This window comes from Neovison vison, chromosome 9, assembly GCF_020171115.1.
Source record: "Neovison vison isolate M4711 chromosome 9, ASM_NN_V1, whole genome shotgun sequence".
Lineage (NCBI taxonomy): Eukaryota > Metazoa > Chordata > Mammalia > Carnivora > Mustelidae > Neogale > Neogale vison.
This window is the reverse complement of record NC_058099.1, coordinates 40,994,749-41,008,474: the sequence shown is the minus strand read 5'-3', so window position 1 is coordinate 41,008,474 and position 13,726 is coordinate 40,994,749. Positions and strand designations below refer to the sequence as shown.

Sequence of the window (13,726 nt, the reverse complement as noted above, 5' to 3'; positions counted from 1 at the left end):
GCAGAGAAAATGTCAAAGAACCAAAAATAAATTGATTTAAAATGGTGGACCTTATGAATTTCCATGTGGTTTCCTATCTTTCTAGTTTAGACTTTAGTCTCAGATACTGTGTATTAGTATCTTAACAGTCCCAACCCATTCTGCCCTTATGGAGGATATAGGAGTTAAGAAATTTTTACATTGAGTTTTATAAATACAATTTCATTGATTGGATGGCATTTTGTAAAACAAAAGTATTTGTGATTTTTAACTCTACAAAATTCAAAAGCATGTGACACAACCTCTGTTTTGTTCATTCAGCCTGTATTTTAATGTCATTTCTGTGTGGCAAGCATTATATTGGCAGCTGGGGTTACACAGATAGATAAGACATGAGGATAACATATTGTTAATTGCTCCTGGGGATGTGATGTTTGAAGTTAAACTGGGCTTTTAGCATCAAGAGGGTGTAAATGAGACTCTCATTAGGACACTTATATGGAAGCAACAAAACCTCATTATCTAAATTCTTTATATCCTATACTGATCTGGGTGCATAATCTTGGTGTACTTAATCAAACATGAATTCCTATTGTCTTTGTAAAGACTGGTTCTCCTAAGGCTCAAGCTATGACATATTAAAGGATGTGACCAGAAAAGGACATGGGAGTGTTTGTAGTCAAATCCCCCCGATCTCCTTGAAAGAGCAGGTATACACAGTATCCTTTGAACCAGAACCTCTCTCAAAACCAAACATAAATGTTAATAGTATCACACAAATCCATTATACCTTTTATTTTTTTATGTATTATGACTTAGCACATCGATTTGTAGGAGGTTTTGAGTCATTGATGTTACTGAGTTTTCTATTTGGAGCTACCCACAGATATGAAGATATGGGAAAGAAGTCATTCATGCACTCTTTTTCTGGGATCAATAATCTGAGTCTGACTGATTAGTGTCTTCAAATGCTGTCACAGTTGATTACAGAAACCTGAGAATAAAGATGTAGGTGGTGCAGGAAAGAGTATTGTTCTCACTGTGAACTCTGATTTTTTTCTTTCAGGTTACAGAAGGAAGAGCCTAAAGGAAAATGTAGGTCAAATGCTTTTATCCCCTGCAACTTTCAGAAGAGCAATCACAAAATTATGGTGACTGGTCTTGATTTCTAATGATGGAAAGAGAAGGGCAAAAGGTGAAAAAGAACTGGGCAGGTGTTTTTAACTGATGTTTTTAAATACGAGACAGCATAAATTAGGTTTTTTAAAAAAAACAAATTATGGATATATTTGATTGATTTAGCCTGATTTGACTTTGGTTATTAGACTGTGCTTTTTTATGTGACTGCTTCTGGTGATTATCATATTAACGTGGCAAAGTGAAAAAAAGAGAAATTAAAATGTATGCTTATAAGGCACCATGTTTAATGTGCTCTCTAATTCTTTCATTACTACACAGCCCTTCACAAAACAATTATTTCCTAAACATGTGGATGTTTAAGAGGGTAGAGATGCTTTGTTCATTAGTGTAATTGTTGTAAAATCAGATCCACTTAATTTCTTGTTTATAGATATATTAATTAAAAAAACAATTTATAAGCATTTGGAGTACTTTCTATGATCTCAAAATCAGATATATTTGTTTTCTAAATGAAATTTCTCATATTTCAAGAACAATTTTATTTTAATCGGGGCAGTATCAATTTAATTAATATGATTAAATATATAATGAAACTTCTCATTTTATTTGAATTGGCTATGCTGAATCTGTTGTGCTAATGTATCATGTTAGAAAAGTGAGTACAATTAGAAAACAAATGCAAAAATCTCTGCTTCAGTAAATACTTTTGTACTGCTTTTAATTTTGAGCAGGGCCTGGATGTTAATGTGAAATTTTAGAATACAGCGTGTGACAAAAGTATTCTAGTTTGAGGAAATGATATTACAAGACAAAATTAACACTGTGTGAAGCCCTTGAAGGCAATCTGGTGGGAAATGTTGTCAGAGGTTGAGGGCCAAAGGTCACTTGTAGAGAGGGAAAAGCAAAAGAGACAAGGAGCTTATGGAGAGGGGAGACTGTTTGTATTTATATTTTCTTTTATCTGTCTTATTGTTTTGTCTCTGTCCCAGGGACATATCTGGACACTCCTCTTAGTAATTTGGAATTCAATAAAGGGGTGGATAGACAATATAGAATCAATGAAGCAATCTTAGGAAAATCACTCCCTCTGAGGCTCCTAATTAACTCTAAGAAAATGAAGGTGTTGGATTTTCCTGATTTTAATGAGTTTTCTGTGCAGAGCATATCATAAGCTGCTATGAAATGTATCATAAGAAATGTACTTCCTTGATAGTGGGATAAATTTTTGAAATATTATAAGATTTTCCCCTCAACAATATTTTTTCTCTGCCACAATGACTGGTCTTTGAATCTTAGGACTTGTTGCTTCAGCATTGGGAAGACCAAATACTACTAAGATAGGATAAAGGATTAGACTTAAGGGCAATTTCTGCTGGATATAAAGGGGAAATAGAATGCTCTTTTTGTGTCGGGAGAAGAAATTGGAGGAGAGAATGAAAGAGAGAGAGTCAAGTGGTTAGACTAAATATCTTAGCTAATTGATCTCTTACCCTTCTTTGAAGTTAAATTTTGAGGAAGAAGGGTAGAAATAACCTTATAAGTTTGGGAGTAATATCTTGCTTCTCAGGTATAGCCTGGTAACACTGTACCAAGACTCAACACTCAACCTGTCCCTGTTTCTACATCTTGCAAGTCTGAATTTATTTCAGGAGGAAAAAAAAGATGAGAAAAAGGGAGATAGAAATCTAGAGTTAATTTACACTAAAACAAGTTGCTATAGATCAGAGTTTTTATATCGGTGTCTTTTAAACGCTGGTCATAATGTATTGGTGTATCTTGAAATCAGTTTGTGGTTAAAATAGCGTAAAATAGAAAAATGGAAGTCTATCCCCCATAGTGGTAGGTATTTTTTGGTGAAATCTAGGTTCAATTTTAGTATCAATATCTAAATGTCTCTATCTCTGAATACATCTATATCCATATATATCTATATTATATCTGCATCTATATCTATCTATATATGCACCCACACACATAGTTACACTTCTGTTGTACTGTAGCATAATAAGAAAAAAAAAGTATTTCTCACTGTGAGTGGATTAAAGTGAAAACATGTTTAAATACAACTGTGATGCGTTTCAAACTGGGAAGAAGTTAAGTTACCTTGAATGAAAATTTAAGTTTTCTTCTTCAATACCAAATGCGAATGGGAGCTCCAGACTAAACACGAAACAGGTAGTGAAGATAAACAATTTTTCTGATGTCCGAATTTTTGTGTGTAGACTATGACCTGATCACACTAAAAATAATTAAACAACTGAGTTTGCATGTGACTTACTTTTTAGGAATACAGTTGGGTCAAGATTATCTCTTTAAAAACTTTATTTTTGGGGTGCCTGGGTGACTCAGTTGGTTGGGCAGCTGCCTTCAGCTCAGGTCATGATCCCATCGCCCTGGGATCGAACCCTATGTCTGTTTCCCAGCTCAGTGCGGAGTCTGCTTCTCTCTCTCCCTCTGCCCTACCTTCTCCCACTTGTACTCTCTCTCTGTCTCTCTCACTCTCAAATAAATAAAATCTTAGAAAAAATCCATCACTCCCAAACTTTCTTTTTCTTGTATTCTGATAAGCCTTGATTGAGGAGAAATAGGCAAGTTGCAAACAATTTATTGGGAATTGTTCCTACTCCAGAAAGTCCCCACAGTTTTCTGTATTACACTCTGTGTCATTTGCCATTAGAGACAGAGTGAAAAATCTTAATTCCTCCTGCATTAGGAATCTCTTAAATGTCCATCAGCTGTAGCCCATTTGTCTTTCAAATTCTGGGAAGGGAAGGAAACATGGATAAGATAAAATAAGGAAAGGGTCCTTAGAATTCTGCTGGTGCTTCTCCCATTAGTTGTCTTGAGACAATCAATGCCCACTCCCTCACCTGGTGACAGATTTGCTGCTTTAGACATCTTGAGGAGTAAACAAAGAGCTGAGAAAAACAGGTAGAGATTAATTAGCATCAGAAAGTTCCTTTCCCATTTCCCCCCAACTAAATCCCCATGGCTGGTGAATTACAACCTAAGAATAATTCTTCCTAAGGCTGCTCCTCCTGGGTAGTGAGGGTAAAGCCTCGAACTGAAATTTTTTTTGTGGGGACTCTGTTGTTTCAGCATCTTCAGCCTAGGGTGCATCCATCTCTGAGATCCCTTGAACTTATTCATAAGGCTTTATACACACTACGATCTGGCCCTGCTAGCCAGATCATTTTTTCCTTACGAAGTGGTACATCTCCCTGCGGAACATGAGTGCTCAGGTTATTCTTGGCACATTGCTTTTCCAAACTAAATGTTGGAATAAATATTATCAAGTTCTCTGAAAAAACAAACAACCAAACAACCAAATTTTTATTGAAGTTGCATTGAATCTTACAGATTTGTCTTTCTATAGTGAATATGGTATAACTTTTGATTTTTGTAACCTCTTCTTTGATATTTCTTAACAAATCTGTATATTTTTCACAGTAAAATGGCTGCCTGGCTTTTCTAAAAATATCTCTAAGGTATTAGATATTTTTTAATACTATTGTAAAAAGCCTTAATTTTATATCCCACTTATTTGTTAAAGGTATATGGAAATGCAATTGGCTTGTACATCATCAACTTATCTTGACAAAACTTTCCTGCCTTCTAATAATTGTAGATTATTTGAGTTTTCTGTGTAACAGTAACACCATCTGTTAAGAAACAGAGTGTTATTCTCCTTTTTTATCCCTATATCTCTAATTATTCATTTATATTACACAGACTACTATATAAAGTAAAAGTGAATAAAGGGATGACAGTACACCATCCTTTCCCTTTTTAAAGTCCAGTCATAAAACTTTTATTCCACTTGCATCATCTTAATCTACATGTTCCTCACAATTATGCTTGAGTTGTCATTGAAAGTTTCATGAAAAATTAAACAAACCTGTCCATCATCTTAAATTATTTCTCTAACTATCTTTACAGTCATGCATGTACAGCACAAAAATGAAAAACCCTAAAATAAGTTAAACACATTTTTTTTGTTTTACTAGTGATTGATGTATGTGAAATAATAAATATTAGGAAATTTCATTTTACAGCATCTTTTCTTGCAGATTTGTTCTCAGGTTGCCTAAGATATTTAGATACAAATAAGCACAGCAAAAATAATCGAAGTACACGACAGGTAACTTTACAAAGTATAAAATATGAACCATTTCTGCCCTTTCCCAGAGCCAAGTGGGTCATAATTTTCTGTAAAGAAAACATTTCTGTAGCTGTAGTCAAAAGTGTGGCCACTGAAAAAAGGTACAGCAGGGAGAATATAGTCAGTGGTATTGTGATAAAGTTGTATGGTGACAGAAGATCCAGTTGTGGTGAACACAGAATAACGTCTAGAGTTGTCCAATCAGTATGTCGTATACCTGACACAGATGTAATATTGCGCATCAGCTATACTCAAAGTGTGCACACTGAGATTGTATATTCCACAAATACACTTCACTTAACATGTGATAGCCACTGAGATATAGTCACAGTATACCCGTACCCACAGTACTGTGTCAAACATAAGTTGTATAAAAGTTCCATATTCCTATATGGAGCTCCTCAAAAGCAGACAGCTCCCAAGGAGTGCTCTTGTTCTGTTGAGCACAGGATGATGTATGGAAGTGTTGAATCGGTAGATGGTACACCTGAAACTAATATAACACTCTGTTAACTATAATGGAACTAAAATAAAAACTTAATTAACCATAAATAAATAAATAAATAAATGTAGGCACGTCAAAAAAGAAAGACAACTCTCTACATGTTAATCAGCTTTACTCCTCTAATATTAAACATAAAAGTCAGAAAAGGAAAATAAAATTTCAAACAGAAATAACAAAAACCTATCACAATCACAAACAAAAACCTATTTGGGATAGTTTGGTCAGACCAAACGGTCTACTCTCTGTAAATTTTTAGAATGAGGCAGACAAAATTTGAAAGGCTAGTGAATTTTCCCCTCCTTCAGCTTTGTTTCTTTGCTCCAAGGTCAAGTTGCCTCTCAGTCGTTGCATTATTAGCCTGCTGACTTTGTATGATTCTTCACTCAGTGTATCAAGTTTAGCAATGGTCCCCTCAAAAGCTGTCTATGCAAGACAGCAGGCCTGCTCAGAGGAGTTCAGACCTCATAGTAGAGTACAGAAAAGTTGAGGATGAGACCCAGTCTGATAGGATGTGTCCATTGGCTCTTCGTTTCTGCTAACTTCAAACTTGTTGGTATGGGGACGCCTGGGTGGCTCAGTGGGTTAAGCCACTGCCTTCAGCTCAGGTCATGATCCCAGAGTCCTGGGATCGAGTCCCACATCAGGCTCCTTGCTCAGTGGGGAGCCTGCTTCTCTCTCTGCCTCTGCCTGCCGCTCTACCTCCTTGTGTTCTCTCTCTCTGACAAATAAATAAATAAAATCTAAAAAAAAAAAAAACAAAAAACCAAACCAAACAAACAAAAAAAAAAAAACCACAACTTGTTGGTATACTTGTGGTGACTGATCCACAATCCCTTTCCTCTCAGCACCAGAAGCAACCCCAGACACGTAACAGTAAGACTCAACTTTCACTTACAAAGAGAAGATTTTGCTCTCTGCTTGCGGAGCAGCGTGATCAAGAACTTCTCCAGAAGTGATAGTATATCATTGTAGATGTATTCTAAGCTTTGTCACAGTTTTCTCTCTGTAATCATGAATAATACCCCCCCCCTTAGCATCTCCTATCTTTAGCTTGGTACTTGAGATGACTCTCTAAAATGACCTATGGCTTTTTACAACATTTTTCACAAGTAACCGAGAAAAAGATGCCTTCCTCATTGGAGATAATTCAGCTCCTTATTTGGTTACGGACAGGATGCAGGCTGCCATGTCTTCATATTGTTTAGCCTGCTTGGTCAGTTTTGCTTCTGTTCCAGCTTAACTTTCCCTTTTTGTGTCTGAAGTCGTTGGTAGAAGACGATGGGTCTCAGGAATTTCTGCCTTTTTGTTTTCAAAAGATATTTTTATCAGATTAATGGTGTCCTCATCTATTTCTGAATAACTAAGAGTTATTTTTTATTTTACGAGACCAGTGCTCTAACCCCTGAGCTACGGAGCCTATTTTTTATTTTAAAAGATTATTTATTTATTTATTTGACAGAGAGAGAGAGAGATCAATCACAAGTAGGCAGATGTCGGGGTGCCCGGGACCCTAACGGAAGTATAAGCCAAGATGGCGGCTGGCGACATGCCAATACGAGCGGTTTAGGAGACAAACAAGTGTCGTCCATTAAGGAAGTTGCTCTCATTGGCTTGAAAAGAGTGTGATCACTGCATGATCCCTGCATGCCCCCATATGCTTCAATATACTGTCCACGCGCTTTTCACATGTACCTCTCCCTGATTGGTTCGCACAGCCTTTATTACTAGGGCGCTCGCTGAAGGCGGGGGATTTCCTCCGGAGAGTGTAGAAGAAGGTACGCTGAAATAAAGAGCTCTTAACATCAGTGTGTCGTGCTTCTCTTCGGGCGGAGAACGCGCGGTAGGCAGAGAGGCAGGCGGAGAGAGAGGGGGAAGCAGGCTCTCTGCTGAGCATAGAGCCGGATGAGGAACTTGATCCCAGGACCCTGGGATCATGACCCTAGCAGAAGGCAGAGGCCCAACCCACTGAGCCACCCAGGAGTCCAAGAGTTGTTTTTTTAAATTAGGAATTTAGTTTGAATTTTATCTAATGTTTTTCCTGAACCTATTTGAAAGAGTCATATTGTTTTTCTCTTTTAATACCATAATGTGGTGAATTGTATTTGCAGATTTTCTAATATAAGCCTGAAGAAGAGCAGTCTTACACATTTTCTTTTTGTAAATTTCTTTTAATTGTCTTATTTGCCCATAAAAAGGCATATTTTTCAGTTTTTAACTTTATTAAAAAGTATATGATGCTACATGTAATAATTTAGGGCTCTTCCTCCTACAGAATAATATATTGTTAATGTTCTTACTTATTATTATATTTAGCTACAATTCATTCATTTTGACTTGCTTCATATTTGATTTTGAAAATATATAATTTATCATATGCTTGGGCATATTAATTATGGGACTTTTTAGAAGTCATAATAATAAAGACAGTATGTAACTGGCACAGGGGTAGAAAATTGGCCCATGGGATGGAACAGAGAACTAAGAACTAGACTCAGGTATCCACTGGAATTTAGGTACATCAGAGGTGGCCTCTCTCAACAGTAAGGAAAGGTGAGAGAATTCAGTAAATGAAACTGGATGATTGGTTACCCAGAAAAATAAAATCATCACCAGATAGATTAAGGATTTTAATATTTAAAAAACCTGTGAATGTCTCAGTAGAACATATTGGTGAACATATTTTCAGGCACAAAAACGTTAACAATATTTGACAATATAAAAACTTAAAAACTTGGTTCGTCAAAAAATAATCCTAAGTGAAAACATGAGTTACAACTGGGAAAACATCATCAGCAACAAACGGAGTCAAAAGGAAATTTTATCAAGATGAGTTAACAAACACTTATAAAATTAGTATGTAAAGCATCAGCAACTAAGAGAAAACAAGGGGCAAAGCACATGAAAAAGCATTTCACAACAGAACACGTACAAATGGCTAGCAAATAAATTAGAAGATGATTAACCTCATTGTCAGGGCAATGTAAAGCAAAACTGACAGAACTTTTAGAAAGTCTGATTGCACCCAGTGTGGGAACCTTCTATATGTTATACATTGCAGCAAGGGTGGGAGTGGGTGTGTGAAATCTGAAACCGCTGATCTCCGCATCAGTGTGATTGTCTCTTGAAAAAATTGGGGTGAAAAAAGTACATACTGTATGATTCCATTTCCATGAAAGTCCTAGCTACAATGAGAGAAGCAGAGAAGTAGGATCCCGGGCTGGAGGTGAGGGCAATACACTAACTTGCGGAGGGGCTCTAAGAACTTCTCAGGATTGTGTTTGTGTTCCATTTCTAGATTGTGGAGGTAGTTACCCAAGACCAGGTATTTGTCAAAATTCATTGAATTGTATGTTTGGAATGGATATGCTTTATTTCTTGTAAATTATACCTTAATACAATTGACAAAAATTTGAAAAAATAGGGTTTTCCTTTTGGTGGTGTATCCACAAATCTATTACATTGAACATACAATCTAGTCACATAAATTTAGACAATACACAATAGAAGGCCACAGGTGGAACAGTTGGATGGTGCACTATTCAAGTCTGAGCCCTTTAAAATCATTTAAAATTTCAAAATAACATGTCTGCCCATACTATTTATCTAGGCCGCTTAGAAAAATCTAAATAAAGATTAATTGGCATGTCTTAATACCGGTATGTGTTTGTAATATTTTCAATAAAGGCACATATTTATTATTTCCCTGATATTTGAAAGTTGATCAGAAATAGAGATTTACATGACTCTTCATCTGCTATTTATTGTTAATACATACTGAGAAAATAACAGATAATCTGGAATTTTCAGGATGTCTGTGGGATGTTTGCAGATATGGGAAATGTCTGATTCTAGTACCCTGGGGATCTTTTTATTTTTTTTTTAAAGATTTTATTTATTTATTTGACAGACAGAGATTACAAGTAGGCAGAGAGGCAGGCAGGGAGAGAGGAGGAGGCAGGCTGCCTGCTGAGCAGAGAGCCCGATGTGGGTGGGAATCGATCCCAGGAACCTGGGATCATGACCTGAGCCAAAGGCAGAGGCTTTAACCCACTGAGCCACCCAGGTGCCCCTTCCATAGGGGTCTAAGGCAACTCAGGGATGGAGGAAGAGACATGCAGGGCAGGAACAGATATTTCTGTAGAGATTGCTTAAAAATAGAATCTTAAAAAAAAAAAAAAAAAGAAATCACTTGCTTCTCTGAAAATGACTGAACTTTATACAATTATATAGACATCATTTCCTAAGAATTCCACATAGTAATCACTATAATTTCTTTGATAGTACTGATTAATAAAGATACCTGTACTATGGTTCTAATACATGAACTAACTGTCAAATATGGTCCAGACTATTTTCTTGTACTGAAATTCACTGCTTGAGCAGTAGTAAAAAAGGGTGTAATTGTAGGAATCAAGTAGGCTGGGGTTCACGTTCTAACTCTTTGTTCTCTTCATTCCCTCAACAGATTAGATGATGTCCATCTACATTGGTGAGGACAATCTACTTCACTCTGTTCACAAATTCTAGTGCTAATCACTTCCAGAAATACCATCACAGACATCTAAAAATGTTTATCCAAATATCTGAGCACCACATAATCCAGCCAAATTGACACATAAAATAAGCCATCATAAGAAACACATACTCATTTTAACAGTGATATTACTACCAAAAAGGCCAAGAACTAAAATTAGTCTAATGCTGGTCTTCTCATTAAGAATCAAGAGCATGTTTACAATTATTTACACAAAAAGCAAAATGTTTCTTCTCTTATTGTCTGAAACACACGTTTTCCAAACTGAAAGTGACCTAGAAATTATCTAGTCCAATCCTTCGTTTGTAAATATGAAAGTACTGATGCCCCAAATGCTCATGTTTTCAGTTAATGAATTCCAGAGCTGGAATTGGAATCTAATCTCCTAACATACAATTTATGTTCATCTCAGGATATGACACTGAAGATCTTAACAAAAGATAAAAAAAAGTTACACTTAGTAGCTATTTCGTGTTGAACAAGTAACCTAAATTTTCTATATATTGGCTTCCTCTTCTATAATTCCAAGATAATTATAATAACAGCACATATTTTATATGTTTTAGTATGTTTACAATATTAAATGAAATAATAAAAACAAGGCACTTAGCACAGAGTAAGGACTCAACAATAGGAGAATTATAAAGAGTCTATTGAGAGATAATTTTTTTCCAATTAAGTGTTTCTATCATGACATTTTGTGATATAGTTTTGTCCTGTGCTTTGGAAGACAAATTTTCTACCTGAGAGGGATGGATTCAAAATCCTTCTCACCCTAGAAAATAACCTGTAGAAACGGGTTCTCAGTGGACTTGTGTTGGGAAACCTATAACTCAAACTGAAAATGATTAACTGAGGAAAGAAAGAACAAGTTGATTTTTATTTCTTGAAGAGGTATCAACAACCCTGAGTGTACCTGTATGATCCTTTTCACTAATACTCTGTCTGTTCCTGTCAAAGCCCAAGAAAATCTGCTAGGCTGTGTCTGTGGCCGGTGATTCACTGGGACGTCTCATACCTCCACTGACGGGCTCTTCTTACCATCTCTCTGGGTTTTTTTTCCCTCCCTGTGCTTTTTTTGAATAACATCTATATATTTTCCTTCTCTTCAGTTGGAAACAAACAAAAGTAAACTAAACTAACTAAAGAGAACAATGCAAACATTCGTCTGTGAAACAAAACCACCTTGGAATATATATATTTTGTATTATGATAGAACAAGAAGCTTTTCCTTCATACCAGTATTTATAATTCTAAAGAAGAATAGCATTGACCAAAAGTTAGGAAACATTATAAAAATGTTATGAAGATGTAGGAACTTTCCAGGAAACGTTAATTTATTATCATCACTAAACTGGAATAGTTTATTAGCCAGATTTGGATTGTCCTACCCTTCTAAATGACCCACTAAGTCATTTATCAACTTAGTCAACATTTTTTTTTGGTATGAGAACCAATTTATGGAAAACAAATATAGTTAGTGACGTTTAACTTTTTGACCTTTAGTAACAAGTTTAAAAAATATGTATCTTTAAAAAGATGATAAATGTTTATTTTAAAACATCAAATAGTAAAATAAAATAAAATACGACTAACATCGAGCAAAGAGTGCTATTTAACAGGTAACAAAACACATTCATCCTATTTTACTTTATTGAATCCCAAGGGGACAGGGTATATTTATACAAATTAGACTACCTATTTATCATACAAAATCATTCCAATGAGAAGATAATTTTGCTTTATATCTCAGAGAAGTAGCAAGATAAAGGTAGCTTTTTAGAAAGCTCTTATCCTGGGGTGACTTAGTGGTTCAGTCAGTTAAGTGTCTAACTCTTGATTTTGGCTCAGGTCATGATCTCAGGGTGGCAAGGTCAAGCCCCTCCTTGGGCTCTGTGCTAAGCCTGCTTAAGATTCTCTCTCACCCTCTCCCTCTGCCCCTAGTGCCCCTGCTTGCATTTCTCATACATACATACATACATACATAAAGCTCTCATCTTGAAATTAAATTGGAGGCTACATTCTGAATCTATATGATCTCTATTTGATCACGAGTTGGTCACTGCTGGTACATAAGTGTAGATTACACCAATTACCTTCTGAGGTCTTGTTCTCACTTCTACTTCTTTGTTTAATTAGTTGAATCTCATGGCCAGTCAGGAGTAGAAGCCTCAAGGTTTATCCTTCTTCTTAGATCTTTTTAGATCTTCTCTTTCTAGATCTTTAAGTGTTCTTAGCACACACACACACACACACACACACAGAGGTAACTAAGCAGGGTGATGAATATGTTAATAAGCTTGATTGTGGTAATTATTTCTCAATGTACACATATATTAACATGTCACATTGTTCACCTTCAATATGTACGCTTTTTATTTGTTAATCTTATCTCAATAAAGTTGGAAAAAAAATATGGGTCACAAACCATAACTCACAATTATGGAAGGATATAGGAAAAAGGATAAAGGAAAAAGCTATAGCCTTTTCTCTATGGAAGTTTCTGTTTAAAGGAGAATGCACAAAGTCTTTAAATATTTAAGACATCTCTAAAAGGCGGAAGTGGAGAGACACAAATCACAACTATAAAACCCTTCGGCTGATTAGGTCAGAGCTGAGGAAGCATTTTATTTTCTTTCTCAAGTCCTAATCTTTTTCTCTTAATTTTATTCTCTTACAGCAATGTGCGTCAGAAGCCAGATCACCTAAATTCTGGTTCACTAATCTTGTCTACCATTTTTCAATCACTCTTCTCTCATATCTCCTCTGTGATATCCTGGCTCCATACCAAACCCCCGCCGCCCCCGTCTTAGAAGTGTGATAGAAACCCAGATTTCTATTACAGAAGGACATGCATACAGGTTAAACTAACCAACCAAACATATATACGATGCAGTTTGTTCTGCTCTAAATGTAGAGATTAACAGGGTTAATGTTGTGTCATATATTGAAAACAAACAAAAAACTATGAACAAGGCTTCAGTTTTATTATGACCTGCCACCTACTGAATTCATGACTTTGAACAATTCTTTCACGTTTCTGAACTTGAGTTGTTATGTCAGTAAAATGAGAAAAAATAGAAGTATATCTACTCAGCAGGTTATATGTAGTCATTTTGCATATAATATATGCAAAAACATCTCTATATGGTAGGTATTCAAAAAGCCTCCATTTCCAGTATTTTCTATGATGAAACTAATTTATATTTTCATAAATTGCCGTTTTAGCTTTTGACTAAAAATGATTGAATCCTAATTTCAGGGAAAGTGTCTTGAATCCAATTCCAGTACCTTGATTGCCAAAGCGAAAAGCGAGTGCTAAAACTGTCAAGTGACGGCAAGTGATTCAACCTTCTTTTTGCCGGATTGTTTTCTGGTTAAGTTAACACACATTTCAAAACTCACC

At 35.8% G+C, this 13,726-nt stretch overlaps 1 pseudogene; it reads right to left on the bottom strand.

The window, feature by feature from the left end:
- Positions 1 to 6,038: 6,038 nt before the first annotated feature.
- LOC122916726 lies at positions 6,039 to 10,516 on the bottom strand (annotated as a pseudogene).
- Positions 10,517 to 13,726: the final 3,210 nt, after the last annotated feature.